Source organism: Scyliorhinus canicula, chromosome 1, assembly GCF_902713615.1.
Source record: "Scyliorhinus canicula chromosome 1, sScyCan1.1, whole genome shotgun sequence".
NCBI lineage: Eukaryota > Metazoa > Chordata > Chondrichthyes > Carcharhiniformes > Scyliorhinidae > Scyliorhinus > Scyliorhinus canicula.
The window spans coordinates 8,420,577-8,432,957 of NC_052146.1; the positions used below are offsets into that span (position 1 = coordinate 8,420,577).

General features: G+C 48.2%; 1 non-coding gene across 1 annotated transcript; it reads right to left on the minus strand.

The window, feature by feature from the left end:
* Positions 1-10,947: 10,947 nt before the first annotated feature.
* On the minus strand, positions 10,948-11,020 carry trnak-uuu. The gene has a single exon. It is a non-coding gene; the product is annotated as a tRNA-Lys (tRNA).
* Positions 11,021-12,381: the final 1,361 nt, after the last annotated feature.

Below are 12,381 nucleotides of genomic sequence, written 5' to 3' on the forward strand. Positions count from 1 at the left end.
TGCATTGCTGAGGGTGCTGCAGATACACCAATGCATTACTGAGAGAGAGTGCTGCAGATTCACCAATGCGTTGCTGAGAGTGCTGCAGATACACCAATGCATTACTGAGAGTGCTGCAGATTCACCAATGCATTGCTGAGGGTGCTGCAGATACACCAATGCATTGCTGAGAGAGTGCTGCAGACACACCAATGCATTACTGAGAGAGTGCTGCAGATACACCAATGCATTGTTGCGAGTGCTGCAGATACACCAATGCATTGCTGAGAGAGTACTGCAGATGCACCAATGCATTACTGAGAGAGTGCTGCAAATACACCAATGCATTACTGAGAGTGCTGCAGATTCACCAATGCATTGCTGAGGGTGCTGCAGATACACCAATGCATTACTGAGAGTGCTGCAGATTCACCAATGCGTTGCTGAGAGTGCTGCAGATACACCAATGCATTACTGAGAGAGTGCTGCAGATTCACCAATGCATTGCTGCGAGTGCTGCTGATACTCCAATGAATTGCTGCGAGTGCTGCCGATACACCAATGCATTACCTAGAGAATGCTGCAGATTCACCAATGCATTGCTGAGAGAATGCCGCAAATACACCAATGCATTACTGAGAGAGTGCTGCCGATACACCAATGCATTACTGAGAGTGCTGCAGATACACCAATGTATTACTGAGAGTGCTGCAGATACACCAATGTATTAATGAGAGAGTGCTGCAGATTCACCAATGCATTGCTGAGAGAGTGGTGCACATACACCAATGCATTGCTGAGAGAGTGCTGCAGATACACCAATGCATTGCTGAGAGAGTGCTGCAGATACACCAATGCATTGCTGAGGGAGTGCTGCAGATTCACCAATGTATTACTGAGAGAGTGCTGCAGAGTTGCAGTGGCTCTATCCAATGAGACTTTAAACTTCTCAACCAGGTGGATACAAAGGAACCCATTCGAAGAAGAGCAATAGAATTGTTTCTGATGGCGAATGTTTGTCCCACAACAAATATCATTAAAACAGTTTATCTGATCTGTAATCTCATTATTGCTTGTGAGATCTTGCTGTGCACAAATTGGCTGCTGCGTTCCCTTTATTGCAACAGCGACTGCACTTTGAAATACGGCACTGGTTTTAGAGAGCACTAGGTGTTCTGAGAAAGTGGAAGGTTCTCTCAGAAAGCCACAGAGAGGAGATTCAATAGAGGTGTTCAAAATGAGAGAGTGGTACATTCTCCCCGTGTTTGCGTGGGTTACGCCCCCACAACCCAAAGATGTGCAGGGTAGGTGGATTGAACACGCTAAATTGTCCCTTAATTGGACAAAAATGAATTGGGTACTGTAAATTTGAAATAAAATGAAGGAGTGGTGAGTAATTAAGGACTGTTTCCACTGGTGGGTAGCTCAGTATTCAGAGGACACCGATATAAGAAGCAGAGGGGGATGAGGAGAGATTATTTTATGCAGCAGGTAATCAGGGCTCACGGACTGAGAGGGCAGTGGAAGCAAGCTCAATACAAAATTTTAAATGGGAGTTGGATAAATACTATAAAAATCTCGGCCGGGATTCACCGCCGGCCGTGCCAAAGATTGGGCGGAGATAGGCTCCGATGCCACAATCACGGCAGGCGCTGGTTTGACGACAAATTGGGATCCTCCGGCACCCCGAAAATGGCGTAAATGCGTCGCTCGCCGTGCGGCGTTTAAGTGCTGTTGGAATATCATTAGCGGGCCTGACCCTTTCATCCCCGGGGCCTCTGCGATTCACCGCCTCCGATGGGCCGAGTTCCTGACGGCACGGTTCACTTGTGGCCTCAGCAGTCGTGAACCCGGCGTGCCGGCTGCGGACTGTGTCCAACGCCGCCACAGTGGGGCGGGAGCCGTGCCGCTGGCAGGGGGGTTTCCGCGAGGGCTGGGGGGACTGGTGGGGATGAGGGGGGGGCAGGGGGCGGCCAGGAGACAGTATTTGACAGGTCGGGTTCGCGCATGGCCGGTGCCATGTTGTACAGCTGCAGGTCGTCGTGGTGCGTATGCGCGGCCAGTGACTCGCCCATTCTCCAGGCGTTTATTTTGTGGGAGTTTTACCCAGCGCGGCCGTTAGCCCCTCACTGGTCGCAGGATCGATGAGGGTTCGCTGCTAATTTTTCCGTCGTAAAACGCCACAGTTCCCACGCTGGTGTCGGCACTTAGCCTCAAAAACGGTGAATCCCGGACAGCACGTGGCGCAGTGGGTAGCACTGGGGCTGCGGCGCTGAGGACCCGGGTTCGAATCCCGGCCCTGGGTCACTGTCCGTGTGGAATTTGCACATTCTCCCCGTGTCTGTGTGGGTTTCACCCCCACAACCCAAAGATGTGCAGGGTAGGTGGATTGGCCACGCTAAATTGCCCCTTAATTGGAAAAAATGAATCAGGTACTCTAAAATTTATTTTTAAAATCGGTGAATCCAGCCCCTAAATTTTGCAGCTGATGGGAATAGAGGATTAGTCGGATAGTATGTTCAAAGGGCTATCACACGCATGATGGCTGAATGTCCCTTTTCTGTGTGTGTGTGTGTGTCTGACCAAATCATTCTGAATGCTTTTCTGTTAATCGGATACATTTTGCCGCCCCTCCCGATGTCACAACTCCAGCGTCGGTCTCAGCTTCAGCCCTGTTGCATTTTCCTTCAGGCTCCCACCTGAGCTGCTGTCTCGGGATGCTCCGCATGCGTCAGGAGGTCGTCCCACACAAACGTTCCCAATCCAAACATCTATAGTGCAGAGAATGAAGTTAATGAAAACAATTAACCTCTTATCAAGAGATGACCTGTGTTCAGCACAGAGGGGGCCAGTGGCTGTGAATACATGAGGCTGACAGTGTCGGATACGGACCAGTTGTGGCATTTCAAACCTGGGCCAAGCGATTGAAGGACACACAAGCTTGCTTTGCATATTTCTGCAATAGAGTGCAGCAACAATGAAGGTTTGCTGACAAAACAATGAAGGTTTGCTGACAACACTCTGCTGGCTTAAGGACAGTAACACAGAGACACGGCAAGTCTGGTTAATTAGATTTCCAAACATGCAATTTGCTCCTCCCATAATCACCAACACAGTCTGTGCTGGATATACCCTGTGATTCATTTTCATTGTACCATCCTCCACTTTATCCCAGAGAATGTCGGATTTAGACGAGGCTTGTTTACATAAACAAATACACATTATTCATTCTGAAAATAGAAGTAATGAGGACCAAAAATAATTTCTAAAACTCAATTTTTTTGGGAAATAAATGTTTGATTATTTTCTTTCCATTACCTTTTTACATCTTGCAACTTGAGCTGGTCAGGCCTCCAGTAATATCCCATTCTGTATTGTTGGGAATTCCAATACTTATAAAAATTATGGCCTGTTCTTTAGTCCTCATATTTCGATTTTTTTGGGGCTTTTTAAAAAATAAATTTTGAGTACCCAATTCAGTGTGGTACAGAGGGAGTGCCACACTGTCAGAGATATTCAGTGTGGTACAGAGGGAGTGCCACACTGTCAGAGATATTCAGTGAGGGACTGAGGGAGTGCCACACTGTCAGAGATATTCAGTGTGGGACTGAGGGAGTGCCACACTGTCAGAGAAATTCAGTGAGGGACTGGGGGAGTGCCACACTGTCAGAGATATTCAGTGTGGGACTGAGGGAGTGCCACACTGTCAGAGATATTCAGTGTGGGACTGAGGGAGTGCCACACTGTCAGAGATATTCAGTGTGGGACTGAGGGAGTGCCACACTGTCAGAGATATTCAGTGTGGTACAGAGGGAGTGCCACACTGTCAGAGATATTCAGTGTGGGACTGAGGGAGTGCCACACTGTCAGAGATATTCAGTGTGGGACTGAGGGAGTGCCACACTGTCAGAGATATTCAGTGTGGGACTGAGGGAGTGCCACACTGTCAGAGATATTCAGTGAGGGACTGAGGGAGTGCCACACTGTCAGAACCATTCAGTGAGGGACTGAGGGAGTGCCACACTGTCAGAGACATTCAGTGAGGGACTGACGGAGTGCCACACTGTCAGAGATATTCAATGAGGGACTGAGGGAGTGCCACACTGTCAGAACCATTCAGTGAGGGACTGAGGGAGTGCCACACTGTCAGAACCATTCAGTGAGGGACTGAGGGAGTGCCACACTGTCAGAGATATTCAGTGTGTTACTGAGGGAGTGCCACACTGTCAGAGATATTCAATGAGGGACTGAGGGAGTGCCACACTGTCAGAACCATTCAGTGAGGGACTGAGGGAGTGCCACACTGTCAGAGATATTCAGTGTGGGACTGAGGGAGTGCCACACTGTCAGAGATATTCAGTGTGTTACTGAGGGAGTGCCACACTGTCAGAGATATTCAGTGAGGGACTGAGGGAGTGCCACACTGTCAGAGATATTCAGTGTGGGACTGAGGGAGTGCCACACTGTCAGAGATATTCAGTGTGGGACTGAGGGAGTGCCACACTGTCAGAGATATACAGTGAGGGACTGAGGGAGTGCCACACTGTCAGAACCATTCAGTGAGGGACTGAGGGAGTGCCACACTGTCAGAGACATTCAGTGAGGGACTGAGGGAGTGCCACACTGTCAGAGATATTCAATGAGGGACTGAGGGAGTGCCACACTGTCAGAACCATTCAGTGAGGGACTGAGGGAGTGCCACACTGTCAGAGATATTCAGTGTGTTACTGAGGGAGTGCCACACTGTCAGAGATATTCAGTGAGGGACTGAGGGAGTGCCACACTGTCAGAGATATTCAGTGTGTTACTGAGGGAGTGCCACACTGTCAGAGATATTCAGTGTGGTACAGAGGGAGTGCCACACTGTCAGACATATTCAGTGTGAGACTGAGGGAGTGCCACACTGTCAGAGATATTCAGTGTGGGACTGAGGGAGTGCCACAGTGTCAGAGATATTCAGTGTGGGACTGAGGGAGTGCCACACTGTCAGAGATATTCAGTGTGGGACTGAGGGAGTGCCACACTGTCAGAGATATTCAGTGTGTTACTGAGGGAGTGCCACACTGTCAGAGATATTCAGTGTGGTACAGAGGGAGTGCCACACTGTCAGAGATATTCAGTGTGGGACTGAGGGAGTGCCACAGTGTCAGAGATATTCAGTGTGGGACTGAGGGAGTGCCACACTGTCAGAGATATACAGTGAGGGACTGAGGGAGTGCCACAGTGTCAGAGATATTCAGTGTGGGACTGAGGGAGTGCTACACTGTCAGAGATATACAGTGAGGGACTGAGGGAGTGCCACATTGTCAGAGATATTCAGTGTGTTACTGAGGGAGTGCCACACTGTCAGAACCATTCAGGTGAGACATTAAACCAAGTCACTGGTCTGTGCACTCAGGTGTATCCCATGGCAATATTCACCGTAAAGCAGAGGAATTCTCCCCCCTGCTCTGGTGCTCTGGCTAATATTCATAGCAACATCACTAAATCTCTAAATCTGCTTATTATCACATTGCTGTTCCTGGGAGTTTGCAAAGAAATCCTCCCATTTTCACTTCACAACTGTGGATTGAAAATACCTCATTAGCTGTAAAATTGTTTAGGTCATCCCGGAGTTGTGAAATGTGCTATATAAATGCAAGTCTTTCTTTCCTTCTACTTTGTGACTCCCTCAAGCCCAACCACTAGTTATAACTGTGAACTCTCACACATGATTGTGATACAGGCAATGTGTAAATGCAGATTCCTGCCTTATCTATCGAGTAACAACGAATTCTGTGTAAAATGTGCGGGAGGACCAGCGAACCATGGCCACATGTTCTGGACATGTCCGAAGCTTAGGGGATTTTGGCAGGGGTTTGCAGATGTCATGCCCACAGAGTTAAAAACAAGGGTGGCACCAAGTCCGGAGGGAGCGATTTCCGGAGTGTTGGAAGATCCGGGAATCCAGGAGGAGAAAGAGGCAGACGTTCTGGCCTTTGCTTCCCTGGTAGCCCGGAGACGGATACTATTAGCTTGGAGGGACTCAAAGCCCCCGAAGTCGGAGACCTGGCTATCGGACATAGCTAGCTTTTTCTGTTTGGAGAAAATAAGTTTGCCTTGAGAGGGTCACTGTTAGGGTTCGCCCGGAGGTGGCAACCGTTCGTCAATTTCTTCGCGGAAAATTAATCATCAGCAGAGGGGGGGGGTTAGTTTAGCTTAGAATAGGGGGTTAATAAAGGTGGGACCTGTCAGGGAGGAAGACGGCTTTTGCACTATGTTTATAGATTCATGTACATTGTTTATTTTGTTGTTGTTGTCAAACCAAAAAAACCCTTCAATAAAATATTTATTAAAATAAAACACAATGCTGGTCCACAGCAACAGAAGAGCCAATTCATTTTCTCCAATTAAGGGGCAATTCAATGTGGCCAATCCACCTACCCTGCACATCTTTGGGTTGTGGGGGCAAAACCCACGCAAACACGGGGAGAATGTGCAAACTCCTCACGGACAGTGACCCAGGGCTGGGATTCAAACCTGGGACCTCGGCGCCGTGAGGCAGCAGGGCTAGCCACTGCGCCACCATGCTGCCCGACTGGTTCATATTTAAGAACTCAACGGCCAACCCAGACGAGTATGCCACCACTGTCACAGACTTCATCAGCAAGTGTGTAGAAGATTGCGTGCCAAAGAAGATAGTATGTATGTTCCCCAACCGGAAACCATGGTTTAACCGGGGGATTGACTCCCTACTGAAGAGCCGGTCTGAGGCGTTCAACTCAGACGACTCTGACCTATACAAGAAATCCAGGTACCACCTCCGCAAAGCCATTAGAGACATCAAGAGAAAATACCCAGCTAAGTTCGAGTCACAGACTAATCACAGAATCTCATCAGTTGTGGCAAGGCTTAAGCAACATAATGGGCTCCAAAGCAAAGCCAAGTAAAATGTACAGCAGCAGCACACCCCTCCTCGATGAACTCAATGAATTCTACGCTTGTTTCGAACAGGAAACCAACAATCCGCTGTCAGCTGCTCGAGCAGCTGAGACACACCCATACCCACCATCACAGCTTCCCAAGTCAGACTGGTCTTCTTGAAACTGAACCCACAGAAAGCAATGGGTCAAAGAACAAAGAACAAAGAAAAGTACAGCACAAAAACAGGCCCTTCGGCCCTCCAAGCCTGTACCGACCATGCTGCCCATCTAAACTAAAATCTTCTCCACTTCATGGGTCCGTATCCCTCTATTCCCATCCTATTCATGTATTTGTCAAGATGCCCCTTAAATGTCACTATCGTCCCTGCTTCCACCACCTCCTCCAGCAGCGAGTTCCAGGCACTCACTACCCTCTGTGTAAAAAACTTGCCTCCTACATCTCCTCAAAACCTTCCCCTCGCATCTTAAACCTATGCCCCCGAGTAATTGACCCCTCTACCCTGGGAAAAAGCCTCTGACTATCCACTCTGTCTATGCCCCTCATAATTTTGTAGACCTCTATCAGGTCGCCCCTCAACCTCCGTCGTTCCAGTGAGAACAAACCAAGTTTATTCAACCGCTCCTCATAGCTAATGCCCTCCATACCAGGCAACATCCTGGTAAATATCTTCCGCATCCTCTCTAAAGCCTCCACATCCTTCTGGTAGTGCGGTGACCAGAATTAAACACTATACTCCAAGTGTGGCCTAACATTAAAATAAGGCAAGCATGCCGTATGCCTTCTTGACTACCTTCTCCACCTGTGTTGCCCCTTTCAGTGACCTGTGGACCTGTACACATGGATCTCTCTGACTGTCAATACACTTGAGGGTTCTACCATTCACTGTATGTTCCCTACCTGCATTAGACCTTCCAAAATGCATTACCTCACATTTGTCTGGATTGGATTGGATTGGATTGGATTTGTTTATTGTCACGTGTACCGAGGTACAGTGAAAAGTATTTTTCTGCAAGCAGCTCAACAGATCATTCAGTACATGGGAAGAAAAGGGAATTAAACAAAATTCAAGAAAATACATAATAGGGCAACATAAGCATTGGCATCGAATGAAGCATACAGGGTGTAGTGTTAATGAGGTCAGTCCATAAGAGGGTCAGTTAGGAGTCTGGTGACGGTGGGGAAGAAGCTGTTTTTGAGTCTGTTCGTGGTGTTCTCAGACTTCTGTATCTCCTGCCCGATGGAAGAAGTTGGAAAAGTGAGTAAGCCGGGTGGGAGGGATCCTTGATTTTGCTGCCCGCTTTCCCCTGGCAGCGGGAGGTGTAGATAGAGTCCATGGATGGGAGGCAGGTTTCTGTGATAGACTGGGCGGTATTATGGTGGATTAAACTCCATCTGCCATCTCTCCGCCCAAGTCTCCAAACGATCTAAATCCTGCTGAATCCTCTGACAGTCTTCATCGCTATCCGCAATTCCACCAACCTTTGTGTCGTCTGCAAACTTACTAATCAGACCAGTTACATTTTCCTCCAAATCATTTATATATACTACGAACAGCAAAGGTCCCAGCAATGATCCTGCGGAACACCACTAGTCACAGCCCTCCAATCAAAAAAGCACCCTTCCATTGCTACATTCTGCCTTCTATGACCTAGCCACTTCTGTATCCATCTTGCCAGCTCACCCCTGATCTCGTGTGACTTCACCTTTTGTACCAGTCTGCCATGAGGGACCTTGTCAAAGGCCTTACTGAAGTCCATATAGACAACATCCACTACCCTACCTGCATAAATCACCTTTGTGACCTCTTCGAAAAACTCAAGTTAGTGAGACACGACCTCCCCTTCACAAATCCGTGCTGCCTCTTGCTAATACAAGGATCCTGACAGGATCCCTGGTCGTGCACTCAGATCCTGCGTGGACCAGCTGGTGGATGAGTTCGCGGACATCTTCAACCTCTTCCTACTCCGTTCTGAGATTCCCACCTGCTTCAAGAAGATCACCATCATACTGGTGCCAAAGAAGAACCAGGCAACATTCCTCAGTGACTATCGTCCGGCGGCCTTGACATCGATCGGAATGAAGTGCTCCAAGAGGTTGGTCATGAGGCACATCAACTCCATACTGCCAGATTGACTTGATCCACTGAAGTTCACATAATGCCACAACCGGTACACAGCAGACACCATCTCCCTGGCCCTACACTCATCCCTGGAGCATCTTGACAACAAGGACTCCCACGTCAGACTCCTATTCATTGACTACCTTCAACACCACCTTCAACACCATAATCCTAGCCAAGCTCATATCAAAACTCCTCCCTCTGCAACTCGACCCTCGACTTCCTGACCCATAGACCACAATCAGTAAGGATAAACAACAACAACACCTACTCTGAGGCTGCGTACATAGCCCCCTACTATACTCCCTATACACACACGTCTGTGTGGCAAAATTTGGCTCCAACTCCATCTACAAGTTTGCTGATGACATGGTTGTAGTGGGTCAGATCTCGAATAATGATGAGTCAGAATACAGGAGGGAGGTAGAGAAACTAGTGGAGTGGTTTAACGACAACAATTACTCCCTCAATGTCAGCAAAACTAAGGAGCCGGTCATTGACTTCAGAGAAACAAAGTGTTGTTCACATCCCTGTCAGCATCAACGGGGCCGAGGTGGAGATGGTTGACGGCTTCAAATTTCTAGGTGTGCACATCATCAACAATCTGTCCTGGTCCACCTACGTCGACGCTACAACCAAGAAAGCACAAAAGCGCCTATACTTCCTCAGGAAACTAAGGAAGTTCAGCATCCACATTGACTATTACCAATTGTTACAGATGCACCATAGAAAGCATCCTAACTCGCTGCATCACAGCCTGGTAACTGCTTGGCCCAGGACCATTGGAAACTACAGAGAGTCGTGAACACAGCCCAGTCCATCACTCAAACGCCCCTCCCATCCATTGATTCTGCCTACACACCCCGCTGCCTTGGGAAAGCGGGCAGCATAATCAAAGACCCCTCCCACCCGGGTTATTCTCTCTTCCAACCTCTTCCATCGGGCAGGAGATACAGAAGTCTGAGAACACGCACTAACAGGTTCAAAAACAGCTTCTTCCCCGCTGTTACCAGACTCCTGAATGACCCTCTTATGGACTGAACTGATCTCTCCGCACATCTTCTCTACTGAGCAGTACTACACTCCGTAAGCTTCACCCGATGCCTATGTCTATGTATTTACGTTGTGTATTTATCGTGTGTCCTATGTTTTTCATGTATGGAACGATCAGTCTGGACTGTCCGCAGGAACAATACTTTTCACTCTACCTCGGTAAGCATGACAAGAAACAAATCCAAATTTGGCCAAGAGAAGGGGAGGACAGCGGGCAAGAGACAGCAAGGTCTGAGCACGAAGGAAAAAGCATAGAGTGGGGTGCAATGTTCATGCACTCAGCTGGGGAACGGAGAAGGGGGACTAGACCCATACCCACCCAAAGGGAGGGAATATCAGCGGGACTGAAGATGCTGCCCAGAACATCCAGAATAATAATAATCTTTATTGTCACAAGTCGGCTTACATTAACACTGCAATGACGTTGCTGTGAAAAGCCCCTAGTCGCCACATTCCGGCACCTGTTCAGGTACACAGAGGGACAATTCTGAATGTCTAATTCACCTAACAAGCACATCTTTCGGGGACTTGTGGGAGGAAACCGGAGCACCCGGAGGAAACCCACGCAGACACGGGGGCAAAGGCCTCGCCCTCTTCGCTTCAGTCCTACAACGCTCTGAGATCGGAGGTGAGCTTCCCTAATTCCGGCCTCTTGCACATCCCTGGTTTTAATCACTCCACCATTGGAATGAAAAATGAAAATGGCTTATTGTCACGAGTAAGCTTCAATGAAGTTACTGTGAAAAGCCCCTAGTCGCCACATTCCGGCACCTGTCCGGGGAGGCTGGTACGGGAAGCGAACCGTGCTGCTGGCCTGCTTTAAAAGCCAGCGATTTAGCCCAGTGAGCTAAATCAGTCCCATAGAAACGTATCGCCCGAATAGGGACTTGAACCCTGGACCCTCAGATTAAAAGTCTGATGCTCTACCGACTGAGCTATCCGGGCCCTTGGCGGCCGTGCCTTCAGCTGCTGAGGTCCAAAGCTCTGGAATTTCCTCCTGCGGTCTCTCCACCTCTTTTTCTCCCTTCACGATGCCCTTTGAACCCTAACGCTTGACCAAGCTTTCCCTTCCCTGCTGTAATATCTCTTTACGTGACTCATGTCAAAGTTTTATTTGAATACACTCCTCTTAAAGGTGCTATAGAAGTGCAAGTTGTTGATACTGTATTGATGTGCATTTTCTGCTTTCTGGCTACACAAAAAGCAGCCGGTGTCATTCTGATTTTCAATGGTAAATACGAGAGGAATATGGGGCTGGTTGGGGGGGGGGGGAGAAATTAGTAAGTTAGAAATAAAAGGACAGAAGCGGTTAATATTTAGCCCCAGGATATTGAAGCTGCCATTTGAGAGGATTCCGCCATGTGGAAATGATATATATCACACATTGTAGCAACTTAACACTTCACTGGAATGGAAATAAATGCTAATTCGGTCAATTCCCTAAGCTCCTTTGTAAATGAATTGTTATTCCATCAGTGCGGGACAGTCTTAATAAAGGAACTGCTGAATTTGTGTTGCAAACAATCAACTACAATATGTCAAAGGTCACAAAATGAAAAAAAAGTTCACTCATTTAGCATCCGATCACTAAGCTGGGGACATCCCAAAGTACTTTCCAGCCTGGAAATGTCCTCAATGATATGCATAATGTAAGCTTGGACATAATGTTATGCACGACCTCCAACCACTTGGTGGCATTGCAAACCCATCACGTCATCATGTGATCTAGGAGTTGGGAGTTGGTCGTGCTGGGAGATGGACGTATTTGCAGTAGCTCCATGAGAGTTGTTTAGTGTTAGTTGTTCCTTCGGTAATTTATCCTAGTTATCTTAACACGCAGTTTGTGCGATAATAAATTATTTTAAACTACATGCTCTGTAGTTCATCATTCACTTTGGCCAATCTACACAATGAAATGAAAATCGCTTATTGTCACGAATAGGCTTCAAATGAAGTTACTGTGAAAAGCCCCTAGTCGCCACATTCCGGCGCCTGTTCGGGAAGGCTGGTACGGGAATTGAACCGTGCTGCTCGTCTGCCTTAGTCTGCTTTCAAAGCCAGCGATTTAGCCCAGTGAGCTAAACCAGCCCCAACATGACAAATGTTACACTGCAGGAAACCCAGTCAATTTGTAAAGCTCACACAAGCAGCAACATCATGTCAACCAGAGACCCTATATTAGTGGAGGTGGGGGGGGGGGGGAATGGGGTGGACGTGGGATGGGTTGGGGGTCGGGATGGAGTTGGAGATGCCTTCCGTTGTGGAGGTGCACCGCAGTCGCAGTGGGAGATATTAGGGATGTGTGA